Here is a 16672-nt window from a genome sequence, read left to right as displayed (position 1 = left end):
ACGGGGCTACCCTGTGACTGTGGGATGACTCTCCGTACCCCTTTCTTAACCTCTGCCAGCTCTTCTGTTCACTTCATCTTTTACTCCTTACTCAGAACACTTCACTGTCTGCCTCTGATGAGTGCTAACTCAACTGTACTCCTCATTTTTTCTCATGAATCCTGGGGAGAGTAGCATTTTTCTCCCCAAGGGAAAATGAAAACATGACAGAGAACCAAAGCGGTTCTTATGTAAACAAGACAGGAATCATAGAACAGACTTCAGGGGCCTCTGTGCGAAAGGAAAGCAGAAAGAAAACGAGCAGCTCACATCCAGGGCCTAGCCACGCGGACTCCTCTCTATCAGCTGTAGCATGGCATGAGAGAACGGAGGAAGCAGACGGCCTGCAAGAGCTTGCTCTCCAGCTCCTCAGCAGTCAGAGATGAGTGGGGAAAGCCCTGCAGAACTGGGCTTAAAATGGGAATCTGTAAAGGAACCTAATTTCCAAGTTTTATCATCTCTTGTTGGTTGATAATCAGGATGAGTGCAGTTAGAAGACAGAATGTAAGCACTAGCTTGGGAAAGGAAACTTACTTATCTTCTTTTCTCTCATTGCTGAGATAAAATGCTTAACATGTAAAGTTAAAGGGAGAAAGGTATGTTTAGCTCACAGTCTGCAGATGTTTCAGTCCATAATTGGCTGGCTCCAAGGCTGGGTGGCTTGGAGAGGAGAACAGCTCATGGTAGCCAGAAGATAGTGAAACAAACAAGAGACAGAACAAGTCTCTTTCTGCCCCTTGCATTGTGTCCAGTGTACTGGGATTAGGACTGCGCCCAACCAATCCGTGGACTGATTTAGTAATCACCCACCCTTAATCCTATCACCCTGAATCCTCGCACTGCACCATGAATCAATCACAAACTTTAGATTCAGCCACTTCTGAAAAGGCACTGTGACCGCATAAGACTTTAGGGGGCATCTAGACTCAAACCGTAACACTACCCTCTGCAGTCAAGTTCCCAACCTTCTCTGGTGCTTTGGGCATGGTCTACCATTTCACCCTTGTCTACCTTCCCTAGCATTGCTCTAATTTACATTCTTATCATTTCCAGGCATGAATTACTAATGGTCTCCTTTCCCCAATCTCTTTTTCACTCCTTCTCAGCCTGCCTTTCTTTCTGCTTCAAGAATAAGTACGACCTGGTCATGCCAAACCCCTACTTAAAACCTTTGGTGATTGCCTCTGTCCACAGGATCAAGCTGAACTGTTTACCATGGCAATCATGACTCTCCCCATGTGAGCCTCCACTGTCTCCTTGGCCTCACCTATCAGGTATCTTTCCTTCTCTGTCTATGACCTGCATGTTCTGCAAACATGGCGACCACTTAAAGGCCACTGTGATTGTGCTCATGAATTTTGCTTTCTGAGCTTTTGCTCCAACCTCTTCCAGATACATTTCTAAAATGCCAATATTAAGGGTCAGAATCTCTGCCCAGCAGAATCAATTGCCTCACCTCTGTGCACAGTTGCTTCCTGTCCACACCGTGCAAATGGAGCACACATATCAGTGCAGCCAAATAGGAATATAGCGTGAGCCACAAATATGAGTTAAAATCTTCCAGTAACTACATTGAAAAGGTAAAAAAGTAAAAATAATTGTAAGAATATATATTACTCATTCCAATATGTTGGAAATGTAACTTGAGCATTGAATCAGTTGTAGTTCTTCACAGAACCAATATATGTATACATAAATGGTGATCAAACTATACAGGGATTTTAAAATTAAATAAATTACAGTGAAAGACACATTGCCATTAATCCCCCTTAAACTACCCACCTCACTGCAAACACATTTATTCCCTTGTCCTCACCCCTTTCTGAAGCAGTTCTAAAAGTCTTCTTTTGTGTCTTCATGATGTATGATAAAAAATGTGGTGAACATTGCTCCTCCAAAGGATAGGAGGATTTGTAAAACATTCTGGTGTGTCCTCATACATCTTATGATGTACCAGTCCCAGCACTGGGTCCCTTGTGGCTCTTCCCCAAAGTAAAAATGACCTCAGAAGGTAAATATTTTGAATTGATTCAGGACAGTGCAACTAAAGGTACTCATAAAAAAAAAGAGCTTGCAGAACTGCTTCAGAAAGTGGCAGGAAAGAGAGGATAAGTATGTCCAAAGCAAATTGGAATATTTTGAGAAGGATTAATGGCAATGCATCATCTACTATGGGAGTTAAAAAATTAAACATTCAATGTGTTGTCAATCATACCATGGATAGATAGGTAGGTAGATAGATAGATAGATAGATGTGTATTTATTTTAAGAAATTAAAATACAGTTGCACAGATCAAGTGCCAGGATCTAAAGGGAGAGTTCTTAAGCTGAAGACCTAGCAGAGCTGATGGTATAGTTCGAACTCTGAGTGTTGTCAAGCTCAGGAAGAGCTGATGTTTCTATTCTAGTACAAAGACAGGAAAGCAGTGATGTTCCAGTCTAAAGGCTGCTATATGATGAATGTTTCTGTCTGAGGCAGATTTTATATGTTGAAGTCCGAGTCTCCAATGTGATGATATTAAGAGATAGGCCTCTGGTAGGTGATTAGGTGACTGGCACCCTTGTGAAAGAGACACTAGGGAGACCCTGGAGAAGCCCTTCCACCCAGTGAGAGCACAGGAGACAGCCATCAGTGAGCTAGGAAGCTGGCCCTCACTAAATAATAAGTCTGCCAGTATTTTGATTTTGGACATATCCTCCAGAACAGTGGGAAATACATTTCTGTTATTTATAAACTACTCAGTCCATGGTATTCCATTATAGTAGCCTGAATGGACAAAGATGTAGGCCATTAGGCAGAAAGATTTCTGTCTTACGTAAAGAGCGTCAGTCTTGATGTTTTATTTAGGGTTATGGACAAAGTCTGTTCACATCATGGAGGGGAATCTGCTTTACTCAATGTATCCAAGGAAATGTTAATCTCATTCTGAAACACTCTCACAGAAACACTCAAAATAACATTTCACCAGATATCTGTGTATCATAGAGCCCAGTTGGCTGACACATAAAATTAGCTGTCACAAACATGTAATCAGTGTACAACTTAGTGAGATGTGTCAAAGTGCTATTTTTGAGCTAATTCTTTGAAATCTGGTATGTATTTCACATATAGCACAGTTCCTTTAGACTGGCTACATTGTTAGTACTCAGTAGTAACATGTGGCTAGTGGCTGCTGTACTGGACAATTAGCATTATATCATAGGTCAGTGTACATTGTCTTTTCTCCTGCTTTAGTTCTGAGTTTCTTGGAGGAATCTTACTCATTTTTAGAGGTCTGATACACTGCCCTACTGGGAACATAAAACTGCTGAATAAATGTGTACAAAATGGAAGAATGATTTTTAAAAGTCAGGGAAATCTATGGGGACTGGGGCCACAATTAGCCGTTACATGTTCTTTTTTATCAAATCCCTTGGTGATCTCAGGGAAAGCTATTAAGTGATATTTAACATTTCTCTTAAGTCAGTTGCCAAATAGACAATGGGGTGATGCAGATCAGAAATGGTCTGAAAGGAAGATTAGTTTTACTATTCAAATTTCATTTGGCCGTTACAAAATTATTGTAATAGTTTGAATGCTTTATGATTGTAATGGCTGGATAGTAATTGTATGTTGTTTGGATATTTTCAATCAAGGCATTGACCTAGATAAGTCAACCATGCATTTGTGATGTAATTTACCCTGAGAGGCAGCCCTTTATGTGTTTGGGAAAGGTGGAAGTGGGAGGGAGAAAGGAATTAGTTATGTCCAGTCGTATTTGATTGCGTCTCTGACTTCCTGTAGCTATTGTTCTGAACACCACAGAGTGTGTACAAAGTCATCCTATGGTACTGGGTTACCTGGGAAACCGGAAGACCTCTGAGAGCCCTGGCTTCTCATCACTGGCAATAAGCTTGTTCCATAATTCTACACTGTTGCAACCTTCTCAGTGCCACGGGGACAGGGATGCAGTGGGCACTCTTGGGATTTCAAGATGTTATTAGAGAATACACAGCACTGTCACATAGAACAAATGTACTATAAACATCATCTTTTTTTTTTTTTTGCCAGAACACAGACCTTGAGAATGAGTTAACAACTCAAAATGTGAATAATGATTATATGTAAATAGTTTATCCAAAATACAGTCCTGAATGTCTCTGCTAAAATAAAATCCTACAGTTCTGTTCCCTAGGAGATGAGATTGAGACAAGATTCTAGGCACATCTGTCACCGTGTTCACCTTCCCAGGTCATTTTGTGTTTTCCATGGTTTATGCATGGTGCATGGCTGAATCTGTCCTATCATCTCCCCATTCATTCTGAAACATGTATTACAATAAATGACCATTGTAATCAATTGCACTGTGATTCATATTGACCATGGAAAATATTCCACCCAATAATTTAGAGGGTATCTGTTATTTTTCAACATGCAGACAAGATCATAAATTGTTTCCCTCATGTTGTGAAAGAATCAATAGCTATAGGAAAGGAAAATCCATTAAAAAGAAGAGATGGTGTTAAGACTTTAGCCTTCACTCTTCTCTCTGTGGAAAAACTTCTGGATGTTGAGAGCAGGAACAGATGGGAACGTGGTGAACAATACACAGCCATGTAGGACAGTGTTGCTGCCAACTGTTCAGAGTAGATTTACCTTGGGATTTCTCACAAGAACTGACAGAACTGGAGGCTCTGGATAAACAGGACAAACATGGAATAACATTGTCACTTTTCAGGCCACTTAAAAGCTAATCATTAAAGCAACAACACAGTCAACATTTTAAATATTGACACTTGAATTATGGCCCAGTTATTTGAGCTATGTATGTGTTGGACCTTCTTCTCCCTTGACTTAGACATTAATAACATAGGTACAATTTGGGGCTTGATCAATGATACATCAAACTCATGAGCTGACAGAGTTTGGAGGGCTCAGAGAAGGATCTCAGTTGCTCCTCCTGCTAGGAAAGATGTGGTTTCAGGAAGAAGCCACATACCTGACAGTGGGTGCTTGCCTTATTTTCAGTTTTCTCCTGGCTTCCCACCTGGGTGGTGCTGCAGAAGTGGCCTCTAGTGTCAGATACAACTGGGCTGGTGTCTTCCTTTCTTGTCTCTGTGACACAATAACTGATACCATAATTTAAGGGAGGGGAGGTTTATTTTGGCTCACAATTTTAGGGGGTTTAATCCATGGTCAGTGGCTCCAAGGAAGGAAGGATATGGAGGAGGAAAACTGCTTGCATCATGGTGGTCAAGAAGCAGAGTGGGAAGGGAGGAGCTGGGCAGGAAGATAGACCCTTCCAGGTCACATCCCCAGTGACCTGGTGCTTCTATCTAGACCCTACCTCCTAATAGCACACTGGCTCTGAACTCCTCAATGGATTTAGCCACAAGGAGTACAGTGCTCTCATGATCCAGTCCCCTTCCAAAAGCTCTACCTCTGAACACAAACATGTGGGTCTTATGGAGGACATTTTAGGTCAATCATAGGTTATGTAGCTCCACTATCTTCTGATCCTGGGTCTCTGGGCATCAAGTTACCACTAGCTAAATAACAGTGTCTCTATATTGTTGTTTATCTTTGGTTAATGGTATATATACACACACCACATCAAATTCAAGGTAAACATTCACCACTGAAATACTTTTAGGATATTTCATCCATGGTGAAGTTAGTCTTGGCTTTTTCCAAATGGGTAACAAGAGGAAAAATAATTCTACACTCTTATTACTGGGATCAGCCGTAGACCAATGGGCAGAATCATTGGTGTTCCAGAATTTGGAACAGCATAAAAACAAAGCATTGGTGTTCTAGAATTTGGAACAGCATAAAAACAAAGCATCTTTTATTTGGAAGCTTCCATTGGGTAATTTCCACTATGTTAGATAACCCTGGGGTCAAACTTAACTTTCACACAGGATAGCAGTTTACCCCAAGCTTAGAAAATCTACTAAGAACAATTAAAACTTAACATATAAACCAGGGGGTGGCTATTTTTCTCTGACAAGAGAAATTACTAGGTTATGATTTATCATTGGGCTCCTTTAATCGAACATTCTCAAAGGGGCCAGTTCTGCCCTCTAGGGAACAACTTGGATGTCACAATAATTGAAGCAGTGTTACTGATATTTGGTGAGGATTAGTTGGCGGTGCCTGACTGTCTCAATACCCAACCGTGGTACACAAATACTGATCTCTCAGCCTGCACAATTCCTGAATGCCAGGTGGGACATTCATGTAGGTGTAAAACTTGTTTTTAATGATGGGGGTAGAACAGAACTCTGTTCTATATGTGACCATCTTTGGAATGAAGAGGTCTCCCTCATGATTCATGTTAACGTTTAATCCCCATGCAATGGAATTAAGGCAAGTAGCCTCTGCATAGTAATTAAGTCATGAGGGCTCCGTCCCTCTGAGTACATTCAGCACCCTCTTAATAGGACCAAGGTGGAAGAGTGCACCCTTCCTGCTCAGGTGTCTCCTGCCCTGCGAGGACACACCATTCCTCTTCTGCAGAGGTCACAGTGTGAAGGCACCATCTTGGAATCTTAAAGCAGCCCTCACCAGACTCCAAACCTGTTAGCTCCTTTCTCTCCAACTTCTCAGGCTCCAGAACTTGAGAAATCAGTTTTAATGGTGTATCAGTTACCCAGTTTATAGTATCTTGCTGGAGTAGCGCAAATGGACTAAAGCACACATAATCCTGATGTGGTTATGGGGTGGAGCATGATTTTTATAATGTATGATAAATTTTCTAGAAATTGAATTACCTTAAAAATTGGAAGACTGAGCTGGGCGTGGTGGCGCATGCCTGTAATCCCAGCACTCAGGAGGCTGAGGCAAGAGGATCTTTGTGAGTTCGAGGCCAGCCTGGGCTACCAAGTGAATTCAAGGCCAGCCTGAACTGTGTAGTGAGACCCTGTCTCAAAAAAAGACCAAAAAAAAATTTGAGAGACTATTATACTACTTTGGTTTAGAAACTTATCAAGGGTTGGTTATTTTTCTGGGCAGTCTTGTGCTTCAAAAGCAGAGTTTGAAACTCTTACTTCTAGCACTCTGGAATGGGGGTTAAAGCGGGGCTGAGGGATGGGGTTGTTAAAGAGATGACTGAGTTAAGGTGGGGTCATCAGAGTGGGCCTGATTTAACATAACTGGTGTCTTTACAGGAAGAGGGGATTAGGGCATGGACGACTGACACCAGCCGGGTACATGCATAGTGACACGAGCATGAGAAGACACAGAGAGAAGACAGAGATCTGCAAGCCAAGAGGAGAGGCCTCAGAAGAAGCCATACCTCCAAGTCCTTGGTGTGCCACTCGCACCCTCTGAACTGTGAGAAAATGAATGCGTGTTGTTTCAGCCACTCTGTCCGTGGCATTTCATTATGACAGCCCTAGTAAACTGACATAATTATTTTTGAAAAATAACAGCCAGGATGTTAAAGCTGCTCACAGCTTTTGGTGTCTCCAGCATAACACATTAGTAGCTATTGCCTTGATGGTGACAGTACATCAGCGAGAGCATCTGACTGTGTTAAGAGTGGTAGTGTCATGGCCCGGTATTTACCTCACAGGCCCGTTCTCCTCCTTTTCTTCCTCTTCTTCCTCTTCCTTCCACGTTCTCTCCTTTCCTTCTCCCTCCTCCTCTCCCCTCCTTCTCCTCCTCCCCTCTACCCAGTCTCCTCCTCCTCCTCCTCCTCCTTCTTCATTTGTGATACTGGATATTGAAACTAGGGTCTTCACACTAACCTACTTCTCCAGCCCTTTAAGAATTTTTCTTTCATTTTTGAGGCGGAGCCTCTCTAAGTCACTAAACTGCCTAGGCTCAGCCTCCCAGAGTGCTGGGATTAGAGGCATGTGCTACTGTGTCCTGCTGATACATATTATCGTATTATAAGTTACCTTTGTCTATTTTACCCTTACCCTTAGTTCAGCTAATAACTATATTCTCTCTCAGCTGGGATGTGGGCGGGGCGACCAAAGTTCCAAGTGGTCCTCTGGTGACTCCAGCGTGTAGGCAGGGCTGATAGCCACGCTGGAGGAGATAAGACATCTGTGCATATTATTTGATGCTTCTTCCATTAACAGGAGAGTCTAATTGCCCTTGGATTTGGGTCAGCTTAACGACTCATTTCTAATTACAGGAGGCAGTGGGAGTGGCCCTTGGAGACTCTCAAGGCTGCCTGCTGAAAGGTAGGCTCCCCTGAGCTCCCACTCTGCCTGTCTCTGTGTCTGTCTCCATTTGGGGGCACTGAACAACAGGGCAAGAAGAATGTCCTGTGCTAAAGCTGCCATGTGTGTAGGGGGTATTTTGCAGAGAGACAGCCTAGGGGTAGAGAGATGTCCACGGAGTGCCAGCTTTTCCACCTACCTGCGAGTGTTCCAACCTCCTCAGGGACCGGCACTGTGAATGGACAAAGCTTCAAGAGGACCTCTGAGTGCAACTGTGTTGAGACCCCAAGGGAGGCCTGCCTGGTGGAGCCCTGTGAACCCTGCAACCATGATAGCTAACACACGGAGTGGCCAATTTATGACGCCTCTGTTTGGGGTGATTTGTGGTATAGTCACAGAGAATATAAGCAAGCTCTGTTCTAAAGTAAGACACACTGACATTTGCAAAGCTCTTTCTTCAAGGGAAATAAACAGTTTCTCTGTGCCCCTGGATCACAGTAGGGTGAAAGTCATCCTCTCTTCTGTCTAGCATGACCACATGAGTCTCCGGGGCTCAAGCTCCCATTGGGCCTCTGTTTATGAGGCCTCCTTTACTTCTAACCTACTGAAGGGAGGAGGGGCAAGAGATGGGAAGGGCCATGGGGAGGGACAGATGGGAGGGTGGGGGAGGGGAGAGGAAGTAAAAAGGATCAAGATGTGGTGTGTGTGTGCACCAGCTCTCCATGATGAATGTATATGGGATGTACTACAAACATATAATAAATAAGGAACAAGCAAATAACAACAACCAGTATGGAAAAACCCTTACCAACTCTACTGTAAAGGACTGCAGTGCAGGTTTACACTGGCTAAGAAGACACAGGAGCAGAGACACTTGTATTTTCTTAACCTCCCGATTAATTCAGTTTTTACCCTCTGCATTTGCAGTGTACTTTTTAAAAGAAATCTTTCTTTTCCTGACACATTCATGGCACATGTGGCTAAATGCCTACAAGTCCAAGTCTAGAGGAGGATAGAACTGGCATTTCATCTCCGCCACTGATCTCCGCGCCGGGTGACAGATCTGACACAAGCTGAGGCCAGCAGATAGTCCGTCTCTGTTTCCAGTGCTGCCAGAGTGACAGAGTAGCACAGACTTGGTTCAAAGATGGGACCTGAACGTCCTAACTTAATCTTTTTGGAAGAAACTGGGCAATGAGCAGGACATCACAAATGCTTTAGGTGGCTTCTCTCAAAGCGTCAGCCAGAAGGCAGAATGCACAAATAGTACAAGAGTGGAAGCATCTTGTCTTTCGGGAAAGCACTTTCCCGTGCCAGCTTCCATTTACTCCCTCTGCAAGCGGTCCCTGTGTCAGAGAATCTGTTCCTCAGCGTGCAGCTGGAACCCAGGTGAGGTGGGGTGGCCATGGGAATCTGGGGGTGTAGTGTTCTAAAACATGCTGAATCCTCTTGCTAAAATCTTTGTATATCTGCGAATCAGCTCATTTACACACTGTCTCTGGAGAGTTGAGGGGCCTCACATTAGAAATCCTAGGAGGGTTTTCTCAGAAGCTAATCTGGAAAACTCAGCTCCAGAACAGAATTTGAGGCCTCCAGACTAAGAGACTGCTGGCACCCCATCTTCTAGGTAGGTCTTGTTAGAACATAGTGGGAAAATTGGCAGTTTGCAAGGGACTGAAATGGTTTTCTCTGGTCTGATTGTAAAGTAAGGTATTCCGTGAATCAAAACTTTATTTATAGAGGAAGAAAACTAATGGTGTATAGAGTTTGTAAGCTGCAGGGGAGGATAGGGATATTTTTTCTGGAACTTCTGAGAAGAAAGGAATGGGACTCCCAGTACTTCTGTCGGAGGCTCACAGTTCTGAGCTCTCTCTGGGAAGCCAGGTAGGGTTCTGAGCAAGGTCCAATGTCAAGAAGGACCTGAGAGAAATCACCTGGAAGAAAGAAAGAGACAGGGATAAGACACATGGTAGAAGTGCTAAGTATGGACAGGCCAAGCAAGGACCAGAATGAATGCATCTGCTGAGTGTCAGGGCTCAGCCTGGGAATGGAGGGGTACACCTGGGGAGTGACTTGCCTGCTACTGTGAACATCAGGGGTCCAGGCCATCACTTGATTCTCTCATAGAGAACCCGACCACCATCATTTCACATTTGTATAATCCTTGCAATTTACAAATTGAGTATGAATCAATTTTTCTACTTAAGTCTCACAATTTATTGATGTAGATGGGAATATTATTATGCATGTATTGTTCCCATTGTACAAGTCAGAAAATTAACTAAATTCACTAGAGAGAGAGCAGTTCTCTACACCAAATAATAGCTGGAGCTTATTAAGCACTTACTACACACCAAGCACTGCCACAAGCATTTCACTTGTCTCAGTTCATTTAATCCCCCGACGTGCTGTTGGTGTGACTGTTTCCCCTGTTTTACAGAAGAGGTAATGGAAGTAGCGAGAGGCATGTCTTTTCCTTTATTATTATTTTCACATTTTTTATTTGTTTGAATCAACGATGTTTTGATCTGTATGTGTTATACATTCAGTCAAGTTAATTAGTATAGCTATCACTTTACTAACACATCGTTTTACCAGTTAATAACATTTTGGAATGAGAACATTAAGAATGTATTCTTTTAGCAATTTTGAAATATGCGGTACATTCTTAGAGGTATGGCCAGCATGCAGTATGGTGTCTCCCTAACACTTAGTCCTCCAGTTTACCTATGACTTTGTACCCTTTGCTCAGCAACTTCCCTTTCCCTAGCTCACCCACTTTTCCACTCCGCGTCTGTGAGATCAGCCTTTTTAGACTCCACATTTGCGATCATCAGTCCATCCGCTTGTGCTGGATTATTTCATTTAGCATGACGTCCTCCATCCAGTTCCATCCCTACTAAGAAGCAGACTGCTGATTGCCTTTGAGAACGCTGTATCCACCACAGTTATTTACATATCAATGCGACCCCTGTTTAATGTTGGGAACGTCTTGCCCCAGGCTACTGAGAGGAACCGGGTGAGATGGACTCACTTCAAGTTAGAATTGACTATGCCATTCCTCATACATTTTATAACAAGGATTTGAATAAATAGGGGACCCATCAGCCTCCCAGGGAGGGAATCATTTCTCCAGTTTCCAGTCTCATGATGTGAACAGGCTGGAAATTCACAGAAGTCAACGATCTTGATTCCATTTAATCTCAGTACTGTGTGCGAGAAAGAACACACCCCGGATCAGTGAGACAAAGAAACTTCTGGACCAAAGAGTGAGAGCTTTAGAATGTGTCCTGAGACAAAATGACAGAATGGAAAGAGGGGACATTATGGGGCTTATTGCATCAACTGGCTAGAACTGCAGAGTTCAGCTGATGGTGAATTAACCTTTCTTTATGCCAGCCTCAGTTTTCTAATCTGTAAAATGTGTCTTGTAATATCATAGGATTTAGAAGAGGATTAAATGAGTTAATGCATGCAAAGCCTGACTGGCTGGTACACAGAAAGCTGCCTTGTGGTGTTTATCTCTGTCAGGGTTCCTCAACCACAGCACGATGACGCTGGGGCTCAGATCATTCTCTGAGGGTGCATTCTATGTGTTGTAGGTTCACCAGCATCCTTGGACTTCACCTACTGTGTGAGAGTAGGACCCCCACTTCCCTGCTTTCCATGATCAAATATATCTGCAAATGTTGCCACTGGTCTCCTTTTGACAGATGACTGAGAATCATAGATTTACATGCAGTTATACAAAGGCGTTAGTTTGCTAAGACTGCAGTAACACGGTGCCACAAGTGGAGTGACTAAACAACATAAACATATTTATTTTCCGTTTTGGAGACTGGAGTTGAGATCACGGGATTGGCAGGATTCGTTCCTTTTGAGGCTGTGGGAGCATCTGTTCCATGCTTCTCTCCGGCTTGTGGTGGCTGCTGGCAACCCTTGGTATTCCTTGGCTTCTAGATAAATCATCCTGATCACTGCATTGATGTTCACGGTATACTCCCATGAGCACATTCTTGTGTCCTAGTTTCCCCTTTCTTTCAGGACACCAGTCAGTCTATATTGGATGAGGCACCACCCTAATGATCTCATCTTAACTAATGTTAACTGCAATGACTCGACTTCTAAATAAGATCGTATTCTAAGGCACTGACAGGACTTTGACATATGCATTTTAGGGGGCACAATTCAATGCATAGTGTGTATAGTTTATATGCAGTGTACGTATGTAGGATTGCAAAGGCGCAAGAGTACAGATGCTGTTAATACAGAAATGATAGGTGATCTAGTGAGGGATGTGTTCAGCCAGAAAGCCTGGGCACAGACGATTGCTCTCAGGAGAGATTATGGACTCAAGGATGGCAGACCTAATTTTTCAAGAGACTACTCCCAATCCCAATTTTTAGGTGAAATTTCTCAAATTAAAAATGTCAACAATGCAATCATTCAGTAGAATTCAATACGTTAACTTTTTGTGGATTCATTGAAAGTCTGCTCAAAAGTAACACTATCAAAACTACTAAAATATATGCAAAATATTGTGCTGTAGACTGAAATAAAATTGTTACTTAGATTTTAAAAAACAGTGCAAAGCGATTCCCTGCTCCTCTGCTCCATATATTTTGAAGTAGTATCTGACCTGTACACAATCAGTTTGCAAGCTTTATGCACAAGAATCATTAGATTCCTTAGGAAATAGAATCCAGAGACAAATTAATTTTGACCCCTGGGGGAGAATGAGCAGAGTCAGAGTCAGATCCCCAAGCACTGGGTAACCATGGAGGATGGTGTCCAAAGTGGAATATTTTTGGTGGTGAAAGAGAATGCTGTGAGTAATTAGTGCAAACTGGAACTGTCCCATGCACTTACCATATGTGATCAGGCTGCCTAAATTGTGTCTTAGTAGAGATAGACTTGTTTTGACCTGGAAGGTGTCAGTGGTTGGGGAAGGGAATTTGGCAGTGGTAGTAGTGGTGCAGCCTACGAAGTGCGGCTCTCAAGGCCCTACCAGTGATTAGATGGGATGATTGCAGCCTTCCGAATTTCTTTCCATCATCTGTTAAACAGGTACCTGGCTTTCATGATCTTTTGGCTTCCTTTACCTTGGGTCCTGCAAGCGCTGACTATCTCAATAATTTCAACAGGGACTCTTATACCAGTTTCCATCTTAAATTTCTTTTTTCTAGCTGAGTCAAAAACTGTCTCTTATAACCCCTTCCCAATTTATAGTAATAATAATGGCAATTGGTATTTGTCTAGCACTTTACTACTGGCCATGTACTTTAATGTTAAAAATGTTTTAGGGGTGAGAAGAAAGAAAAGGATAAAATGAACAGCAGAGAAGAGATTCATTTTGTCAGTGCAGCTGCCCGGGAAATGAAGATGTGACAGGGATGTTAGAATCTTGGATGTGTCCCTCGGGCTTTCGGAGGAAGGAGATATGTGACTGATGGAAGGGGTGGGTCAGCATGCCCTGACTGGCTCCACTTTGCTAGAGCAGGGTGTTGTTCAGGGGCCTGAACCAACTGACTCAGTATCTTTGGAAAGAGACCAGAGAACCCGCTGGCAAGCACAGCGCTTCTTTGCTTGGATTAGAATTTTATCAGAAGTTTGTCCATCACAATTCCCTGGAGCATTAAAGCCACACCATGGGAGACCTTAAGTGCTTTGCTCTCACATGCTAAACTTAGAAGATGGAAAAGCTGGGTTTTGAACCCAGGTCTACTTGATCAGTGACTAGGTCCTTTCCACTAGACCAGTAGAATATGAAGAAGAATCACCTGATATGCCTGGTAAAAATGCAGATTTGGGCTCTATTCAGGAATCCACGTTTCTACTAAGCATCCTTAGTAGTTCTAATAATAGGAGGCCTATGCATTACACTCATATTGAAGAGCCTCTTTTCCATTCCAACTCATGGCTACTTATATCTCTACAGTACTCTCAGGTTTTTAGGGCATTAATGTTCTCATTTGTAAAATGAGACAGTGTAAAATCTAGACTCTGTCTGCGAGCCTTTCTACTGGTTCCCAGAACTGGTGCTTTCTTGTTCAGAGGACCAGTGTGAGAACTCAAGAGGGTGTGAATATCAGTTTCTGCCACCTCATGTGGACACCTCCACTAAAAGAATGTGCTGGCTGTCCTTTTATAAGATGTCTTCCTTCAGGACCCCAGTTGTTCACAGCAGAGGCAGCTGCATAGATCAAGGCTGGAACAGGATAAGCATCTATGGAAATGCTCGCAATATGGGCAGGAAGCTATAGATACACAGGTTATGTGTGCACATCTAGAGAAGCAGCTCTTTGTCTAGAAAGAGTCCTGAGGTGTGAGTCTGGAGGGTTGGTTTCTAGATGTGATCCAGACACTGATTTGCTCAGTGAATCTGAGTGTGTCACTGTACCTCAGCTTGAACTAGATTTATGCTTTCAGGAATACAATCTTTGGAGCCTAAGGTTTTAGAAGAGGAGCCTTAGAGCATACCACAGAGAAAGAGGGACAGGAGCTGGAGAAGTTTTCGTATCCTAATCCTGTTTTAATGACAGTAGTTTGGAATATGCTTACTTGGTTTATTTGGGCTCTATGTGAGCTCTCTAGAAATATAAGCTGCAGTGCTGAAAAACGTTAAAAAAGAACTAGACTCTAGTCTTTAGATACTCTTTTGTGTCAAAAGAAGGTCTCTGTGATTGGGCAAGGCAGATCCTTTACAAAATAACCACACTTATGTTTAAAAAAGTTCTTTTTGAGATCTATGATATATTTTTGTCTTCAAGAAAGGTCTCCGCTTCAATCACTGAGGTCATTGTCTTTGGAGCCCTGGAACAATTTTGGTGATCACATCCTAAATATTCATTGGCCTTACTTCTCTGCAGCTAAGAACCCCAAATTCAGGTAAGCAGAATGGGGGTGGAATAGTCAATATTGAACCTAGTTAGGGCCAATATTTAATTTAAATAAACACAGCTGAGCAAACAGAAGACATTTAGCAAGAGCTGTATTTATGTAGCCATTTCCTTAGTGGGTTATGTGCCAAATAAATTCAATGGCTTTTTTTGACTTTTTTCCTTCTGATCTTAATTGTGACCTGTTCAACTAAGTGGATAAAGTTGACTGAAAAATCTATATATGCAAAGTGGAGAGGAATCTTTTTCTTAAGGGCACTTTTTAGCTAAGCCTTTCATTATTTAGCAGAGTGAAACAGAGGGCTTAGATAGAACTTAAAATTTAAAACAGAATGACCTGTGTGTCTTAGTTCTCTAGATTCTTTGTTTCACATGGGAAATGGTGGTGATCACTTTGGTGTGGTCACGTTGATATAATCAGGGTGCTTGTTCATGAGTGACTCAGCAGAACCTTCTCAAGAAGCCTCTGTGGGGTTCCTGAGGGGCTGGTCAGAGTTGCATTGTTACTATTTGATGAGGGTATTGATGTCATAGTCCTGAGAACTGTGGCCTCATCATGTATTTATTTATTATTTATTTATCAGTTTAAATTTTTTATTAGTACATGTTTATAGTACTTAACAATTAAATTCCTCATGGGATGTCAGTACCTGTACATAACATATCTTCTTTTCTCATCCCTTTCTGCTCCTCTCCATCCCTTCCTTCTCCTTCTCTCTTCCTGCTCCTCCCATTTTCCCTCCTTCTTTTGGCCCCTTTTCCCTTTTACAAATGTCTTTCTCCATATTTCCTATTATCTATCTTGGATTTTGCCCTTTACTTATATTTTAGGCGTCTCATGGAAGCAGGACCATATAATACTTAAGCTCATGTGTATGATTTATTTCACTTAACCCTATGGCCTTAAGAGGCATCTGTTTTTCTACAAATGACTCCAGTGTAACATTCTTCTAGGTAAAACACACTGGCTTCTTACCCCTCTGATCCCGAATGTGACATTCCTCACTTTTGTTCATGTTCTGTCCTTGAAAATAGTTACATGACCTTTCCAAGAGAAGAGTCTTGAGAACGTAGTGCTAATTTGGTAGCCATTTTTCCAACAAAAAGTCTTTAAAATTCAAGGAAAGCACAAGTCTTTGGTGACATTGCCACTCCTAGCAACAATAGATCTTTGGTTTTTGGATAATCATCAAGCAAGTACCAATCTTGATTGTTGTGATAGGATTGATGGTGTTGTTGCCCTTAGACAAAGCAACAGGAGAAAAATGCCCAAGGAAATGATGCACGCTGAGGCCTGTAGAAATGTCCCATCCATTCTAACCCTGTATTACTTAGGACCAAACCTTGTCTTTCTGAGCCCTGCAGGAGAACATGTGAAAGCAAAGTAAGCTTGTAACATGTCAACTGATGTAGGTCAATTGGTGTAGGCCCTTCATGTAGGTCCAGGAGATGACTTCAACTCTATAGTGCCTTAGCTTTTCATACTGTAAACTCAGTTTGCTGATCTTTATTGGCTAATATCTGCATTCCAGCTGTTTGCATTTCATTTCTTATGCTATTGGCATCATTAAAGTGAGCAT

General features: G+C 42.4%; 1 long non-coding RNA gene across 2 annotated transcripts; it reads left to right on the top strand.

Moving 5' to 3' along the window:
* Positions 1-5926: 5926 nt before the first annotated feature.
* Positions 5927-8666, top strand: LOC102022353. Of its 2 annotated transcripts, XR_262727.2 has the most exons (3): positions 5927-6246; positions 7189-7354; positions 8166-8666. It is a non-coding gene; the product is annotated as an uncharacterized LOC102022353 (long non-coding RNA). The 2 variants fall into 2 exon arrangements; XR_001236148.1 differs by lacking the exon at positions 8166-8666 and having other exon boundaries at positions 7189-7449.
* Positions 8667-16672: the final 8006 nt, after the last annotated feature.

This window comes from Chinchilla lanigera, unplaced genomic scaffold, assembly GCF_000276665.1.
Source record: "Chinchilla lanigera isolate Chin_1 unplaced genomic scaffold, ChiLan1.0 scaffold00052, whole genome shotgun sequence".
Lineage (NCBI taxonomy): Eukaryota > Metazoa > Chordata > Mammalia > Rodentia > Chinchillidae > Chinchilla > Chinchilla lanigera.
The sequence above is the reverse complement of the archived record's forward strand: the minus strand, read 5'-3'. Positions and strand labels throughout refer to the sequence as shown.